The sequence below is a fragment of the Nelumbo lutea genome, chromosome 8, assembly GCF_056320005.1.
Source record: "Nelumbo lutea isolate HS-2025 chromosome 8, American lotus-T2T, whole genome shotgun sequence".
NCBI lineage: Eukaryota > Viridiplantae > Streptophyta > Magnoliopsida > Proteales > Nelumbonaceae > Nelumbo > Nelumbo lutea.
In genome coordinates, this window is record NC_142691.1 from 55,583,675 (window position 1) to 55,597,221 (window position 13,547).

Sequence of the window (13,547 nt, forward strand, 5' to 3'; positions counted from 1 at the left end):
AATTAACTCCTTCTTTTCTTAATTGAATGAACCAACCTAACTCAACTAAGGATATTACTAGATACTGATCCGACCAAAATTTTATTTTAGATCATGACCATGAACCTGGATCCTATCCACTGTAAAACATGTCCTGTTTTGAAAATGCCAGTCCCCCAGTTCAAACAAATTTGAAGATCCTATCCACTGTAAAACAGATCCTAGTTGAATTTTATCTGTCGTAAAAATTTGATATCATACACCTTTCAATCAATTACACCAAAAATTATTTGAAATTGTACATATTATAAATTGAGATAACCAGAAAAGGCTTTAATACCATATTCACAAAATGAGTTAAAAATAATTCCCTCAACGCCTCATCCTACAACCCTGGCTGCGTCCCCGGTGCCCCCGAGAACCGGTGGATATAGCCTCATGCTTTAGCAAAAGACGATTGCATCGTCATCGAGTGAGTGCAAGAAAGATAATTGCTTCAGCTCTGGGTGATGATCGCCCATAACATTTGAAGGCGATTGATTCACCTATTGTTGATGGGCGCGCAGTATGCCTCTCCTCTTTTTCCTTCTCCTTCTCCCTCTTCTTTGCAGTTCTATTCCTCGCCCGCTCTCGCCTTTACCCGGATTTCAAACCGTTAAAGAGACAAAACCGAATCCTAACTGGTCTCCAAAGTACTGCTACAATCAGATTTTGACAAGGAAATATGTTGCTTTGTTGTTGCTGATTAAAAGGGTCACATTCTAATTCAATCTCGGTGGGGTCGAATTTGGGTTCGAAAGTGCTGGGCCTCTTTTCATCGCTTGGCTGTTTAGGAGTGGCAGGGTCGAATCTAGGTTCGGCAATGGCGTCGGCGACAGCTTTAATCAGCCACTCCATTGCTTTACTGGGTTGATCATAACCCAAACGATCCTGAAGGGTGTTGATCCATTTGTCCAAACATGGGTTTCCTCTATATTTGATTGGCTCCGTGTTTTGGGCCTACAACACCGTACATGGGTCTTGGGCCCTAATTGCTGTGTTAGGTTGCATATCAGGTTGGTCAGGTTGGTTGATGACTACAATTCGTAGTTTGATGATATTTGAAGGTTTTTTTTTTTTTTTTTTCTTTTTTTCTTTTTTTTTTTGCAGAAGGGCTACATAAGCTAGCGAGGAATAAAAATAAGTACGTGGTATGGAGACCGGATCTGCTCCTCACAAAGGGGCGCCTCATAAACACATCCATTGTGCATTGGGAACATCTCCTGTGAATAATTAGTATGGGAGATGTTTCCAATGCATGATAGAATGTGCGTCTGAGGTCGGTGTAAGGCGCCCTATGTGAGGAGAAGATCCAGTCTCCATGATATGAAATTCATCCACTGCTGACTGAATAAAATGCAGTACAATCTTGCTAGAGATTTATTTTTTTTTTCATTTCCGGGAATCATTAAAAGTTTTTTGGTCAATTAAGTATTAAGAATGAACGGCAAGAAAAAAAAGTAGAAAAGGTTTAATAGGGTATTTTGATAATTTAACACCTACCATTATCTTACTTAACAGCCCAAGGAGTATTTGCCACAATGTAAATGTTCAGGGGGGTCTTTGTCACAAATTAAAGTTCAGGGGGTATCTGTCACTAACCCCATAGTACAGGGGGTCTGTGCAATTTACCTTTTTCTTGTTACTATGATTTATACTTCTACCAAGCGCAAAATTTGCTCTTTTTGTCTCATTTGCAATTATTGACAATGCAAATTTTGCATCTAAAAAACTGATTCAAAATTTTCACCACTTTTCTCGTATCTTGATTCTCTCTGTAAATTGTGGACCATATTGTTTTGCTGCCTACCTTAATTTCCTCTTGCTTCCTTTTCCTTTCATATGAAGTTGGAACCATATCATTTTATTTTCTATCTTCTCTCAAACAAACCTCACAACATCAAATATGAATTTAAAGTAAATCAGATTTTACAGTCAGCCCATTTGCATTCCCCTTCATTTTCACTAATGCAGATGAAATTCGCATTGCGAACAAACTGAGCCTGAGCTTGAGCCTAAGGGAAAAATTGTAGAAAATACTTATGACATGTGATAAAATAAGCAACACAGAATGGTTGATTTGAGTTCCAAAAAGGAGCTATTCTAGAGATGACCAAAGTTGTTTGCATATATGGGTGCAAATTAGGTACTCAATTTTAATAATTCTACAATGAGGGCATTCTTTTTTTGGATTTTAAGAGGGGGGAAAGTTGGCCAATGGGATTTTGATTCCCACTAACCAAGAAATGCACGTTCTTTTTTTAGATTTATATGGGGATAGGGAAAGTTTATTTTCTTGAATGATACCCATCTCTTATGTGGATAAATAACTCTTCCACTTAGGGGGAAGTTGCCAACACTTTGACTAAGATAAAAAATACCCCTTTTAATAATGGATTTTTATGGCTAAAATGGTCATTACCTTATTTACATGGAAAATAAAAGAACATGGGTAAATACATTTACCCAAATAAATCTTAGTTTCTTGGGAAACACATACCCAGGTAAAATAGCTGTACTGACTGATTTATTGCCTTTTATTTTAATGAGTAAAACAAATGAAAAATAAAATATTTGAGTACAAAAATCAACCCGATTTCAGTTTCAACTAGTAAAATAGCGATTTTCGGGGTAACATTGAATAGAGATTGCCCTCCTATATTTCATTACTTGTATCTTCTCTACTGCTAATATTAAGAGAGGAAGCAATACCTTTAAGGCTATAAAGGAATATGAGGAGAAATTGGGGTAGAAGGATAATCTTGCTAGGTTGGAAGTTGTGCACAGTAGAAACCTTCATGGTAGTCTATAGAAAATTGTTTCTAGGGCCTTGGGTTTTGAAAGGGTGGAGGGATAGATAAAAGACACTTTATATTGACTAGTGAAGTCAATATGACGGAGAAAATCCAACAACCAAGACAATGGATTAACCCATTGCTGCTGTTTGGGCCTAAAAGATTTAACCTTCTGAGTGCATAAGCTGCTTTGATCAATATCCTATTAATAATATATACAAATTTGATAATATCAAACTGCAAAACCAAAAGTTTGATTTCATCCACTAAATTTACACAATACAAAGGAATCCATCATCCTTTATAATGGTGTTAACATGTAACAGAGTTTGATTGAATCTCCACCCTTGCTCTTTAACAAAATTTACGACATATAGAATGGAAAATATTTAATTTGTATAATTCCTTGCTGCGCCATTAAAACATCCCCTACAGCCATAATAAAAATTTCAGCATTAATATGAACTGCATTTCCATAAACTCCATTTGGGAAGAGTGCAAATGCTGGTTCAATGCATATATGCATTGTAGTTTAGTTTTGTTAGTGCTTGGAAATAACACATTTATGTATTGCCAATAACAGAAAATGAAGCATGTTTGCACCTAAAATGTTTTTACCTTAGCTTTGAAGCAACAAAACAATTGTTAAATGTTAGATGAGACACCAAAAATTCCTAATTGTTACTCCACACATTGAAGGACTAAGACAAAAACTACTTGTGAGATTTTTTTTTAGTTGTTCATAAAAAGAAATCATCTTGTTTCTAACTTTCCATATATAATAGAAGACTATAGCCACCTAAGCTAGAAACTGATCCTTTTCAATTTGGTCATCAAATAAAGACAAACTTTCTTTGTTAAAATTCAACACAGATATGGTATCTTGAATACCTTGATACCAAAGTGAAGCAAACAATATAGTTCTACAAAAATGACATATACAGAATTTATGAACCAAAGATTCATTTGCTTCATTCAAGAACAATGGATATGACATTAAAAAAACAGAATGGCAAAGCAGACTTCATGTAGCCAACCCCATATGGTTGGGATAAGGCTTTGATGATGATGATGGTTTATTCTCCCCGATTGATTTTCTTTCTTTTACTAGCAGGTATATCTGAGAAAGAAGAGCGATGAAGTCTACAGATCATGGAATGAGCCATGAAACTTCTGTTGAGAGGTTTTTCTTGTATCGCTACATGAAGGACAACCCAAGCTTTAATAAGCACTGAATTTCGCTAAAACAAAACTTTCTAAGAGGTTTTTCTTGTATAGCTACAAAACTTTCTAAATAAAAAACTTTCTAAAACAAAAAACTTCCTAAAAGCAACTTTCTATAACCAAAAAGACTTCCTAAAACTGCTAACTATCCAAAAAGAATATGTACAGAAAATATACAGAATATCTTCCTAAAAACAAAGCTACTAAAAACAAAACTTCTAAAAACAAAGCTTCTTAAAAAACTGCTAAGAGCCTGTATAGGAAATATACAGATTTTCTGTGAAATTTCTTGCCTAAAATAGGTGAAGAGGATCTCCTAGGAATCTCGCCCAATACTCCCCCTCAAGTTGGTGCATGAGGATTGTGAATGCCCAACTTGGGAAGGAAAAGATCAAACTGCTTCTATCCGAGAGCCTTTGTGAAAATTTTGGCAAGTTGTTCATCAGTACGTACATAAGAAGGCGCAATGGTGCCAGTTTGGAGTTCATTGCGAATGAAATGACAATCAACTTCAATATGTTTGGTTTGCTCATGGAAGACAGGGTTCGCAGCAATGTGCAGAGCAGCTTGATTGTCACAAAACAAACATATAGGTTGAAGGTGGGATATACCCAAAGACGACAGTAGACCTTTGAGCCACTTCAACTCACAACTGACAGTAGCCATTGACCGGTATTCAGCCTCGGCAGAGGAATGAGAGAGTATATTGTTTCTTAGTCTTCCAGGAGATGGGGGAATGCCCCAACATGACAAAATACCCAATAAGAGAGCGACGAGTTAAAGGACAACTCGCCTAGTCGGAATCATAATAGGCATACAATTGCAGATCACTATCAGAGCGCAAAAATATCCCTTGACCAAGATGTCCTTTCAAATAACGAACCACATGCAATGCCACATCCCAATGATCCACACGAGGACACTGCATGAATTGAGCCAGGACAAACTAAGCTCCAGCCATGTAATAGTTAAATAAATCAAATGGCCCACAAGATGGCGATATCGTTCAGGATCATCCAGGAGTGTGCCATTAGCAAGGGCAAGTTTATGATTCTGAGCAATAGGAAAGTGAGCAGGTTTGGACCCCAATAAGCCAGTTTTTGTAATAATATCAAGTGCATATTTCCTTTGACAAAGAAATATCCCAGATGGTCCGCGAGTCACTTTAATGCCCAAAAAATATTTAAGAACACCCAAGTCCTTCATGTGAAAACAATGGTGTATATACTGTTTAAATTTGAGTATGAACTCCGGGTTATTTCCACCAACAATCAAATCATCAACATAAACCAAGACGTGCAAGATAAGCCCATTTTTGCATTATGTAAATAAGGAATAATCAAAATAGTATTGAGCAAACCCAAAGGTTTTCAAGGAAGCAGCTAATTTAGAAAGCCAATTTCGGGGGGCTTGTTGTAGACCATACAAAGATTTTCGGAGTTTGCATACCTTTCCAGTCCCGGAGGCCGAAAATCCTGGAGGAAGCTTCATATAGACCTCCTCATGGATATCGCCGTGCAGAAAAGCATTGTAGACATCCATCTGATGCAATTCTCAATGTTGGGCCACAACAACTGCTAAGAAGTTTCGAATTGTGACCATTTTAGCCATAGGGGCAAAGGTCTCGTTGTAATCAAGAACTTCAACTTGAGTATTGCCCAAGATCACCAATCGTGCTTTAAATATTTTAATGGATCCATCAGAGTTGTACTTGATTTTGTAGACCCATTTACACCCGATTGCCTTTTTCCTAAGTGGGAGGTCTTTCAAGGTCCATGTCCCATTGTCTTTCAAAGCCTGTATCTCTTGGCACATAGCCTCGCGCCATCGAGCATCAATTATTGCCTGAAAGAAACGAGTAGGTTCTTGGCCTACAGTAACAGCTACCAAGAAATGTCTGTGTTCGTTAGAAAATTATCATACTTTATATAATGAGTTATGGGATAAGGAGTGCCTGAGGACTGAGATGATACAAGAGAAACAACTGAGGGGTCTAAATGATGAGCAGAGTGTGTGACAAAGTCCTGTAAATAGTTGGGGGTCCACTCTTCTCGATGTGCACGGCCTAATAACTCCGTGGTAGGCTAAGGAGTAGTTTCAGTTTCACTATTCCTGTAATCTGTATGGCTCATTGTCTCATCAAGAGGACCTGCCTCAACATCATTACCCGTGTTCTAATGTCTTTCTTCATCCATTGTGTCGCTCCCCCTCACTTCTATATGGGGTGAATCAGATACCATGTCAAGAGGAGTGGTCACAAAGTTCAATGGTTGAACAGTCCAAGGCAACACAACATTTTCCATGGCAATGGGAGAATTGGTTACTGAGGTTTGATGTTCTGGAGTGGAAAAATGAAACTCGGCCTCACTAAACACCATGTCTCGTGAGACGAAGTATTCATCGGACTCAAGATCGTATAATTTCCATCCCTTTTTCCCAAAAGGGTACCCAACAAAGATACATTTCCTATTCCTAGCGGTGAATTTGTCATGGTCTTGAGCATGCGAAAAACACAAACAACCAAAATCTCTGAGATGTTTATACGAAGGACTTTGTCTAAATAGCATCTCGTAAGGTGTTTTACCACAAAGAAGGGTTGAAGGTATCTGGTTAATCAAGTACCCTACGGTCAAAACACACTCACCCTAGAAATTGATAGGAAATTGTGCTTGAAACCTGAGTACTCTGGCTACATTCAAGATATGACGATGCTTTCTCTCCACACGACCATTTTGTTGTGGTGTTCCAATACAAGAAGTTTGAAATAAAATTCCTTTCTCGTCAAAATATGATTTCAAGGATTTAAACTTTGTTCCATTATCACTCCTCACCACCATAACTTTCTTATTAAATTGTCATTCAATCATTGCACATAAATTTTTGAGTGTTCGACTAAATTCACTCTTTTTAGGCAGCAAATATATCCAAACCGCTCGAGAAAAATCATCAACAATTGTCCGAAAATATACAACACCACAAGATGCAGGTACTCTATAAGCACCCATAAGTCACAATGAATCAATGCAAAACAATTAGTCACTTTATTGCCACTTTGAATAAAAACATCTCTAGTTTGCTTTGCCTTTAAACAAACATCACAAGTTTTATTCTTATTACTATTACTGATATTAAGAAGCAAGTTAACCGTTTGATAAGAAGGGTGTCCCAATCTCTGATGCCATAAATCACATGACTCAATTTCATCTGTCTTGTAAGCACGAACTGACGCCACATTCTTGAAGACATAGACCCCATCAAGCTATTCACCCGCATCAATCAGAGTCCTCGAGATGTGGTCGTGGATCACACACAACTTATTAGTAAATGTCACAATACAATCTGTGTCATTTAGTAACCGACCCACTGACAATAAATTACAATTGAGTTTTGGGACATATAATACGTGCAGCAATTTAAAATTATTTCCAAGTTCAACAATGCCTTCTTTCATAGCCTCGGTGTGTGCACCGTTGGGTAACCCAACAGGACAAGGTGCAACATCATAGGTGTCAACAAGCATATTTAAATTCCTCGTCATGTGATGTGACGCCCCAGAGTCAATAATCCATTGAGTGGAATATTTCTTACTAGAGAGTTTTTCATTAGTCCCGGTTTTGTAAGCATTAAGCATGCTTACAAGAGTCTGCCATTGCTCGTCATTAAGCCCGTTCAGTCCAGTCTGATCTCCATCAATCACAGTTGCATTAGTAGCCATCTCACGCCCCATTGATGGCTGAGCAGCATGAGCTTTTTCCGTACCTCAGCCACGTCCACCAGAGGGTCCTCCCCCTCTTCCTCGTCCCGCTCCACGCCCGGCTGATGTACCGCAGGGTCTGTCTCCCCACCATTCAGGGTATCCAATCAATTGGAAGCAATTCTTTGCTTCATGGCCAGATCGATCACAATTGTTACACATAATTGATTTGTCTTTTGAAGTAGCTCTACTGTCTTGCGATATTTGCGATGCTTGTGCTGCAAAACCAACAGCATTTGCACGTACCTCCTTACCTCATGCCAACGATCGATGTCGATCTTCTTGTATGATCATTGAGTAAACTTTATTCATATTTGGAATTGGCTCCATACTCAATATGTTGGAATGCACAGTTTCAAATATATCGTCATCCAAATCCATCAAAAATTGATGATTTCCTCTTCTTCTCTTTCTTTAACTAATTCAGTTGTTGCTCCACATTTGCACCCGCATGTACACATTGGCACCTTAGAGTAGCTTCCTAATTCGTCCCACATTACCTTCAGTTTTCCATAATATGCAACCATTGTCTGTTCATGTTGCTTGTAGTTAGCAAGTTCGGATTTAATCTAATAAATCTATGGTCCGTTGCCAATTGAGAATCGTTCCGTCAAATCATCCCAAAGTTCTTTTACCGTTTCCATATACGTGATAGTTGAACGCAGTGATGGATCGACGGTATTGAAAACCCAAGTCACCAACGTCGAGTTCACAATCCACCAGAGATCCATCTCCGGAGCATCGTTCTCCGGCTTTGTGACCTTGCCTTCGATGAAACCGATCTTGTTTTTGGCATGAAAAGCAGTTCTCATCGCCTTTGTCCATTCATCATAGTTATCTCCTCTCAAGACTACTGGACTGATAATAATTCCAGGATTATCTGAGGGATGCAAATAGAAAGGAGAAGTCGGTCCAACAAACTTACTCGAGCTCTTACTGTTATTGTCGTTGTTGGCAGCCATGGTGACCGATTAGCAAGATTTGTCTGAGGTTGGGTAGGTCTCCAGGTTTGGCTCTGATACCATGAAAAATTTTGGGAGCCAAAAGTTCTACCTTTTCATTGTTATCTTGTGGTATATATGCAAGTTCGATGGAGTCTCTTGCTACGAAACTTTCTAAATACAAAACTTTCTAAAACAAAAACTTCCTAAAAGCAACTTTCTATAACCAAGAAGACTTCCTAAAACTGCTAACTATCCAAAAAGAATATGTACAGAAAATATACAAAATATCCTCCTAAAGACAAAGCTGCTAAAAACAAAACTTCTAAAAACAAAGCTTCCTAAAAAACTGCTAAGAATCTGTATAGGAAATATACAGATTTTCTGTGAAATTTCTTGCCTAAAATAGGTGAAGAGGATCTCCTAGGAATCACGCCCAATAGTATTTGAGATATTCTTTTGGAAAGAATGTTAATTAAGCATACATTATAATTTTCTTGTAACACTTACAAATTACGACGTACGCCTAAATTGCATGATGAGACTTAAAAGGCTTTAAATAAGTTGGATCATATCCGATTTGACTTTGAATCCCATCCATCAGAAGCTGGATTAGAATCATATTCTTAAAAATCTGATGGATTCTTATTGGATTTGAATCATTAGATTGAATCAAATATATCCTTGATTGAATTCAATCTGATCCATTTACAACCCTAATGAGAATGAGGCACACTCATACTGATAGAGGATTCATATGAAATGATGCAATATTCTATATATTTTGAGTAAAGTGAATTCCTAAGATACAGGAGAAAACAAATTTGTATATTGAGCTAAGATTAATTAAAGATGTTCTGGCTGAGAAAATGTAATAGATGGATGAAAAACAACCATGCCATAATAAAATTTTGGATAAATTTCTGAACCACACTTGTGGTTTAGATAATTGACTAAATGTATTCTTAGTGTTTGAAAATTGGTTAACATTACCCCTACTGTTTTTGACAATTGAATAATACTTCCCTTACCGTTAAACGTTCATTAACAAAAAAATGAAAAAAAACTATTTCTCTTCATTCTTCTTTAAATTTTCAAAATAAAACAGGGATTTGAGAAAGAAATTTTTTCTTTGCTTTCGGTCCAAGTCACTAATTTAAATGACCAAATCTTTGGAGGATCCGAAGCACAATAATTTTTTCCCTCCATTACCACAATAGCAGTCCCGGTTGTGTGGCCGGGATCCCCGATGAATTTGAGCGACAAGCAAGTCATCACCTCCAGAGAGAGAAAGAAAACTCCAATCGGTCCAGCATAAGACATGAACTTCTGAGAAGGCCTCCCTTCATTGCCTTCGCTTTTTCTTACCACCCCAGCCTCATCCTGCTTTTACCTTAGTTTGCCCTATCTGACATCTTTCAAAGTCAAACTGCAACTAACACTTAACAGGATCTACGTCTCTCTCACTCAAGCTACATATCCATCTTTCACAAGTGAATAGTGGACCATCGAAAATGGGTCTAGCCATTGATGTGCAGTTGTTCATCTTCATCGGTTTCCTCATACACATCTCAGCAAGTCTTGGAGGAAGCCAACACACAAGGTGCAAACATCGTGGCTTTGCTGTCAAATTCCCATTCTAGCTAGAAGGTCAATAGTCAAATCCTAATTTCCTGTAACTTTCTTGGGTTCGAGTTGTGTTGTTATGAGAAGAATGAAATAGTGCTTGAACTTCCATTTTCAGGAATCTTCTCTATAAAGTCCATTGATTATACATTTTGACATATAGAAATTTGTGATACCAATGTTTGCGTCATTAGACGGCTTCTAAACCTCAATTTATCATCTTCTCCCTTTCAACAGTATCAAGGTTTTAATGTATACTCCTTATTCAATTACTCATTGGCCACAAAATCAAGAGATGAGTTGTGCCAATCAATTGTCAGGGAGATTCAGGTTTCGTTGATGACTATACAGCAGGATGAAACTCATCGTGAAGAAGAGGAAGAAAAAGTAGAGATTCATCTCCCTCACAACAGTTCTCTGGTCACAACATATGCTAACGGAAAGGGAAATATTGGTCAATTGTCAGAAATATTAGGGATAGTGTCAATCAATTTTCAAAAAATAAGGATACACTTAGTCAATTAACTAAACCACAAGAATAGTTTAAAAAATCTACCCTAAAAGTAAGGATACATTTTGCGAATATTATTTTAATTCATTTTTCTTTTCTTCTTATGCTTTAAGAGGTTTTCCGTCCTCGATAAATTTCTCAATTGCCAATGACCAAATAGTTGTGCATTGTTCAGTGATTATCTCTTTCTCCATATGTTGTTTTGTCATTGTAAGTTTCAAGCAATTTCCCTTCAATAAAGTCAACTCCTTCATTGCCGATCACCCATTAGATTGTGTGGTCAAAGCAATATTTTGCCCTCTAGTATGAGAGGGTGTTTACCACGCATTAGTGATAATATTACCGTATTGCCAGTTAGGTTGGTTTAAATGGATTATTAATTGTCGGTGACTCTACTTTAGCAACCGATTGGCTAATGGATCCGGATGAGGTTGGTTTTAATGGATTATTAATTGTCGGTGACTCTAAGTTAGTAACTGATTGGCTAATGGATCCAGATATGATGGCTTGGTCCTTTAGGGGTGTTGCAAAAATTGAATTGACTAACAAGTATAGTAGTTGCTTATCATTCTTTTTTTATTCATACAATGTTGATAGAGCATTAATGGAGTTCATATAATTCTTTTCCTTTTTTATCTAATGCACCACTTGAAAAAAATCAAAATATAAGGCTTTCAATGAAAGTTCTTGAAATTGACATATTATAGTTCGGTTGTACAACTGCAATGAAGTGCCTAACTCTTGTAATTACATCTTCATCCACTGTAGTTTTAGTCATCAGCTTTGGGAAATGACTTGGTCTTTTTCTGGTAATTGTTTTGTGTGCTTGCTTCAATCCTTTAGCTTCTGCAATGGTAGACTCTCAAGGGTTTTAATGTTCGACGCAAGGTGCTTTGGAGGACTTTTCCTATTACTATTCTATGGGCTCTTGGGAAGTGAAGGAACAGCCATATTTTTGTCTATATGTATAATGATGTATATTCAGTCTTGAACGGAGTTATAGGATATCTGTGTTAATGGTCAATTGTACAAAGGGCTTTTAATGGTGCCTAACTTTTATTTTTTTGTAAGTTGGACCATTTCTTAGCTGACTTATAGATCTTTTTGTATATTCCAAATGTACATTCTCTCATTGTACAAGGGCTGAGGCATTTTGTTATCTTTATTTTGCAATACAATACCTTAAAAAAGAAGATTAGCTCATCTTAAGTGGATGAAGTATTCCTCATTTTAGGTGTTATTGGCTTTTCTTGAAAATGTGAAGAGAGCAGTGGTCACTCAACCCCTGCATACTAGGACATCCATCATCGAATAACCTGGGGATATGCTTAGTTGGGGCATGTAAGACCTTGTCAACTTTTCTTGATTATAAAAAACTAGGTAAATTTGTCAACTAAAGAATGGGGAAAGTCTCAACTGTCAAACCTGACCCCTTGGGGATCCTTCTTGATCCTTTACAAATTCATTGTGTTTGTCCTTGGTTTAGAAGTTAATCAGGCATGACTGAGGCATTTTCTCTTCACGGGGGAAGCTCACAATTTTCTTCTCTGATGAAGAAATGCAAAAAAATTGTTTTGACCATCACCTAGCCCTTGTGGGAAAATGTTCATATGGAAGGCCATTGATTTGGAAGATTTTTTTTAACCCCAAACTTTGATGCACGTCTTGTTTGTCTAGGCAACTCTTGGTTCAAATAGATCATACCCTCATTTCTCTCATCACAACCTAAGTTGGCGAGTGAATCAACCACTATATTTCCTTATTTCAGAATATTGAATGACCCTGATTTCAAAATCTTCAGTGGCCTTAGTAATTTGATCAACAATGCCTAGCACCTGCCATGGACAGGAGTAGTTTTTGTTTGGAATTTCTATAGAAAACTTTGAATCACTTTCAATCCAAAGGGATCTCAGGTTGAGATCCTTGGCATATAAGACAACTTATAGAAGGTATATTAGCTTGGCCTTCATATTTGAAAAAAACCCAAAGTAGCGGGCAATATCAAAAAGAAAGGTTCCCTCATGATTTCTATAAATATCACCCCCAACACTCTCCCTGGAGTTACCCCTAGAGGTCCCATGAACATTGAATTTAACAATCCTCAACTGCCCATTGTCAAAGGAACCCACTTATTCTATATGAAGCTTAATCTCCTAGGATTCAACCATTTCAAATGGTCCTTGGATATTGAGAAGGGTACTCTCTAATCATTTTGTCTGGATTACTTTTCCCAAGCTTGCATGATGGTACATCGAAATCATCTATTGGGTGTTATTTATAATCATAGGAGAAGAATGGGACTCTATTCTATATTGCAAATTGGGATTGCTCCATAGCAGAATGGAAACATGAGTAGGTTCAACTCAACGGACATAGAACCACATAAATCCAGCTAAAACACCAGAAACTCACAATATGTATTGGTCAAGTCGCCGTGTTTCTCTATGGGTTCTTAGTTGCCAGGTCTCTGCTGCATGTTACGTATCCAACAAAATTGGTCATTCATTCGTGTTGATCATCATATAAATGTAAGAACCAATACAATCTTGTAATTTGTTATAAATACATATTAATTTCAAAATTGATAGATTCTTTTGCTTGTACAATATATGTTCGCTTCACAAATGCCATTTTGGGAACTATTCCTTCATCAGCAAATAATTTCCATTCTTTGGATA

The 13,547-nt window shown here is 37.3% G+C and overlaps 1 pseudogene; it reads right to left on the bottom strand.

The window, feature by feature from the left end:
- Positions 1-4,379: 4,379 nt before the first annotated feature.
- On the bottom strand, positions 4,380-8,753 carry LOC148844278 (uncharacterized; annotated as a pseudogene).
- Positions 8,754-13,547: the final 4,794 nt, after the last annotated feature.